Below are 5959 nucleotides of genomic sequence, written 5' to 3' on the forward strand. Positions count from 1 at the left end.
AATTGGTGACACTGAGTTCAAGCCACACACACACACACAATGTCTGTAGAAATCCTTCATGCTAACGATGGTTATGGAAATCACAGAAGACTTTTACAGCTTTTGACTTTTACTTTTATAAGTAAGCTCCCAATGATAGAAAATGGCTGCATATCTTTCTTCCTTTTTAAAAATTGTACTATTGCAGCTATGAAGAAAACTTTAAACCAGCAGAGGGCGTTGCATTCTGCCTCCTACATCATCTTCAGAAATCCCTACTGTCAGAACTGGCCAGTGAAAGCTGCCCTGATTAAACAGAGAAAGAAGCATTTTTAGACCCAGTGGACAGTCTGAAGAGGGCTGTACATTGAGCCAATGGACTACTTTGAAGCATCCTTTTATCTGTAAAAGCAAAGAATAGAGTAGAAAAATTTTGCTAAAATGACAGCCTTTTTCCTACTAGCATGTGCCTAAACTTTTAATTTGTCTTTTTGGCCAGAGGATAAACTCAGTACTTCTCGGAATCAGTAGAAATTGAAGCCAGAAACATAAAAGTCGCAATTTGGATCCAGTAGCAGTAGCATCCACCTCTTGGGGCTTTTTCTGAACTTAAGAAAACTTAAAAACTAACTGATCCACAGTTTTAACTTCCTCTTTCTTCTAGTCACCATCTGGCAAAAAAGTTGGAAAATGATTAAAGAGTGGGAAGGGGCTGGGAATGTAGCTTAGTGGTAGAGTGCTTGCCTTGCATGCGTAAAGACCTATGTTCAATCCCTCAATACTACATAAATAGAAAATGCTGGAAATGGTGCTGTGGCTCAAGTGTAGAGTGTTCCTTGAGCAAAAGAAGCCCAGGGACAATGCTTAGGCCCTGAGTTCAAGCCCCAGGACTGGCAAAAAATAAAAAACAAAAGAGAGCAGGAAGAAGAATAGATAAAAGGCCTTTTGACAGTCTATGTATTAACCAACCAAATTCTTATAAACAAGTGATACTGGTATAAGCAGATATGTTTTTCTCTATCATCTGAAATGTAATAACTTGAAGCATCTATCTAGGTTGTAGCCAACTATACCTCTTAATCTTTACCCTAGTATTTTTTTTCTTTTTTAGGTCTGAGGCCAGGACTCATTAGCTAGTGCTCTATCAACTGAGCCATGACTCCAAATCCCATACCATAGTATTTGAAATACTAAGTATGTTCCTGCCAGACACTTGCTAGCACTGTAATACAAAGATGAATAATAATAAGTAATCTGCATATGGTGCTTTATAGTTTATAAAGCAGTCTGGCATTTACTAGCTTACTTGCCACTCATTTCAGACCTGTAAAATTGGACAGATGGAACCTCCATTTTATAAGTGTGGAGATAAATTCAGATAGTGAAATAAGCTGCCTTGTCACACAGCAGTAAATATCAGTAGAACAGGAGTCTTCAGATCTGAGGCACTCCTTTCCCATGCCACCATGCTCTCAAGGGAGGGCTTATTGCTATACTACGCTAAAGGACCTCCAAATTAGGACTACTGCAACCACTTTGGTTTTGATTATTTGGTTTAATAAACAACTTTGCAAATAAGCTTGAGTAGCAATACTATTTCTCTTTGTGTATGGCGGGGGCACATAAGCCACTAGCAACTGGCTATTTCTCTTTTTATCAAAAAGAAATAAAAGAGCCAAGTGTTGGTAGCTCACATCCATAATCTTACCTACTCAGAGCCTGAGAACTGGAGATCAAAGTTCAAAGCCAGCCTAGGCAGCAAAGTCTATTTGAATTTTTTTTTGGGGGGGGGGATGGTCAGTTGTGGGGCTTGAGCTCTGGGCCTGGGCTCTGTCCTTCAGCTCTTCAGCTCAAGGCAAGAGCTCTACCACTTGAGCCACAGCGCCACTGAGTGGTTTATTGGAGATAAGAGTCTCACAGACTTTCCTGTCCCGACTGGCTTTGAACTGTGATCCTCAGATCTCAGCCTCCTGAGTAGCTAGGATTACAGCTGTGAGCCACTGGTGCCTGGCTGTCCATTTGAATCTTATCTCCAATTAACCACCAAAAAACTGGAAGTGGAGATATGTTTCAAGTGGTAGAGTGCCAGCTTTGAGCAAAAAAGCCAAAGGACAGTGTGCCCAGAGCCTGAGTTCAAGTACCAATGCCAATACAACAAAGAGAGAGAAAGAAGGAAGGAAAGAAAAAGAAAGGAAGGAAGATTGATTCAGTATGCAGGTAATAAAAAAAAGGAATATTGGTATATCAGAATATAATTGAAAGCTATGAGCCCCTGCATTGTTCTTTAAGGTATGATATGGAGTGATGCACATTTAGGAAGGGGGGGGATTAGAGGCATGGCTCAGATGGGAGAATGACAGCCAATGAGCAAGTCTTGCTTTGGAAGGAAAAAACAAGGGATGAGCCCATCATTCAAGTGTGAAACTTGGATCAGAATATCTTTTACATGCACAGAGATCTCTGGTGTGTGTTTTTTGGAACAAATATGCTGGGTAGAGCTTAGGAAGTACCTTCTGCATTAAGTTGTATTTCTTTGTTTCCCTCCCTCAGACTGAGAACTCTGAATCCTCATTACCATGTTTTGGCATTACTGTGAGTACTCAGTAAATATTTGTCCTTTGAGTATATATAGGAAGGTGGGGAATAATGTTGACTTGAGTTTAACTAAACAAGAGTACCTAGAGTTAGCAGTCCCTAGGATAATGTGGTTTGTCTGTGTGTCTCTGTGTCTGTGTGTGTGTGCTGGGGCTTATACTCAGGGCCTGGGTGCTCTCCCTCACTATCCCTTAGCTTTTTCACTTAAGATTGGCACGGTACCCCTTGAGTCACAGCTTCACTCTCCTGGCTTTTTTTTTTTCCAGTCTTAGAGCTTGAACTTGGGGCCTGGGCACTGTCCCTGAACTTCTTTTGTTCAAGGCTAGCACTCTACTACTTGAGCCACATTGCCACTCCCAGCTTTGTCTGTTTATGTGGTACTAAGAACTAAAATCCAGGGCTTCATGCATGTTATGCGCTCTACCACTAAGCCACATTCCATGCCATATATGGTCTGACTAGGACTTCCAATATTCAGGTACAATGTTGAATGGATGAGTTAAAAGAAGACATTTCTGTCTTGTTCTGATTCTAGGCAGAAAGCAGGCAATATCGTACCATTGAGCGTGATGTTAGCTGTGAGATTTTTCAGATTCCCTTCTTGTTTATGTGGTGAGTCAACTAGGCTCAAGCCCATTCAGTTCTGAGCACTTTCAGCCCTTCTTAGGAGTTTATGTTAGTGCACTCACACTCTTCCTAACCTCATTTTGCTGCTGCTGCTGTGTACACCATAGTGTTTATACTTACTGTTTTGTTTCCTGTTAACCACTTAGGTAAATCTTTCTAATATGCTAATCATTTCTGACCACATCAAACAATGAAATACCCATAACTTAATCACTGCTTTAGAACGTAAACATTGTTGTCATGTGTTATTCTGCTGCTCTTAGGAGGTGATAACCGTAGTTTGTCCCTTTAAGTAAATCACTGCAGATTCTGGGTTTTGTTTTTGCTTTTGTTTTGGTCATGGGGCTTGAACTCTGGGCTTGGGCTCTGTCCCTGCGCTCTTCAGTTCAAGGCAAGTGCTCTACCGCTTGAGCCACAGCACCACTTCCAGTCTTCTGGTGGTTTATTGGAGATAAGAGTCTCACAGACATTCCTGCCCAGGCTGGCTTTGAACCATGATCCTCAGATCTCAGCCTCCTGAGCAGTTAGGATTACAGGCGTGAGCCACAAAAGTGCCCCGCTGCAGATTCTGTTTTGCATTTCTGTATCTGCTTATTGTCCTGTCCCTAGTTGTTAATTAGCAAATCTTCTGGTCTTCATATGCCTGTTTCTGCTAATAGCCAACTTCTAATTTTCTGTAGGCCAGCTGCAAAAGAGTCGACAATTTTAGAAGTTTTTGTGAAATAAGGACAAATAGACTAAGGAAGAAATTCCCCTACAATTAAAATGCAGAAGCTTCCCAAAAGCTTGTCTGTTATTTGAATGTCTTCTATGTCCCAGCCTCCCAGCTCTGTTCTGGAAGAGTCATTGTCAAGTATGAAGTATCACTATTTTTCAAGGCTTGCTTTGTACTCTTGTACCTTACCTCTACTCCCAATCCATTGTCATCAATTGAATTCTATTTTTCCTCTCCAATACATGAGTGTTCATACCAGCATTTTGCATAATAGTCAGGGATTTCCAGTGTTGACTAAATAGCAGTGTCATATTAATAATTGCAGCAGAACACCTTGCAGCAATGGGAGATAACAAATTATAGATATGTGCAGCAAGATGGATGTATCACAATGTTGAGAGAAACCAGACAGAAAACCTTAATGTTTGATTTCATTTTCGCAAATATCCCAATCTGTATTAGAAGTCAAAACAATGTCTGCCTGGGAGGTGGACACAGAGTTACAACTTAAACAAGACTAAGCTGGAAAGATGAAAATGCAAACCATGCTGATGGGTGGTAAAGGAAAAGCCTATTGCAGGATTCAAGGGGCCAGAACACAGTGGTTCAGTAGGTAAGACATCAGGAAGAGATGGATGACCTAAACTAGACCTATGTAATGTAGTTAGGTGCATAATACAAAGATTGTCAGAATCACTAAAATAAAATCAACATTGAGACCTTGATATCTTTAAAAATTAAGCCAAAAAGAATATTTAATCAGCATTTCAGTCATTAACCTTGTTACATTATAATTTGTAAATATTTGGTATACAATTTTACTTGCGTACACATACATCTAATATATGCTTATGTATGTATGTATATATATGTGTATGTGTGTGTGTTCATCCCATTTCCTGGCAGAGAAATTAAACCAGTAGAATTTCCAATATGATCAATGTGTTTTATATTCCAGTCAGGTGATCAGTGGCTCAAAGCCCAAGATGGAGGCTGGTCACCAGAAAGATACTGGTGTGATTGGAGGATGTGACTTGCAGTCTTGTCCCCCAACCTGGGAGCAAAGAGAGAAGAGAAAAGCGCTGGATTGATTAACAATGACAAATGTTATATTCAACCTTGCTTACATAATGAAGCCTCCATAAAAACCCAGAAGGATTGGGCTTGGAGAGCTTCTAAGCAGGTGTTTTTATTAGCATTAGTTGGCAGTACTAGTGATTGAACTCAGGCCTTTGGCTTGTTAGGCAGGCACTGTACCACTGAACCACATACCTTCAACCCTTGGAAAGCTTCTAGGTAGTTGAATACATGAAGTACTTGTCAGTTGGTATACCTGAGACAACATGGAATCTCTGCCTCTTCCCACATACTTTGTCCCATGTACCTCTTCCATCTGTCTGTGCATCCATATCCATCGTAATATTGTAATATACTTTTTTTTTTTTGCCATTCCTAGGGCTTGAACTCAGGGTCTTGGCTCTATCCCTGAGCCTCTCTGTGCCCAAGGCTAGCATTCTACCACTTGAGCCACAGCATCACTTCCAGCCTTTTCTTACTAGTTTATTGGAGATGAGTCTCATAAATTTTCCTGCCCTGACTGGCTTAGAACCACGATCCTCAGATCTCAGCCTCTTGAGTAGATAGGATTACAGGTGTGAGCCTTGCTTCAGTGTCCCCCACAAAGGCCCATATGTTAAATGCCAATGAAGGCGAGCTTGTCTCTACTGGGAGGCACCAGCCTCTTCCTCTTTGCCTTTCAAGTCTTGGCCATAAAGTAAGTACATACCATGCCATGATGCGTAACTTGCCACAGGCCCAAAGCAATAGGGCCTCTTGAATCATGAACTGTAACTTCTGAAACTGTGAGCCAAAATAAACCTTTCTTCTTTTTTTTTCTTTAAATATTGTATTTCTTGAGAAATAGCAAGTGTGTTAAAATATGCATGTAATTTCCAGAGGGTTGTAAAGTTGAATAAAAATTCAAATATTAGGGGAAAAACCAGTTGTTTAAGGATACAGGTGGATCTGATGCAACAATGAGAA

This window comes from Dipodomys ordii, unplaced genomic scaffold, assembly GCF_000151885.1.
Source record: "Dipodomys ordii isolate 6190 unplaced genomic scaffold, Dord_2.0 Scaffold79, whole genome shotgun sequence".
Classification (NCBI taxonomy): Eukaryota; Metazoa; Chordata; class Mammalia; order Rodentia; family Heteromyidae; genus Dipodomys; species Dipodomys ordii.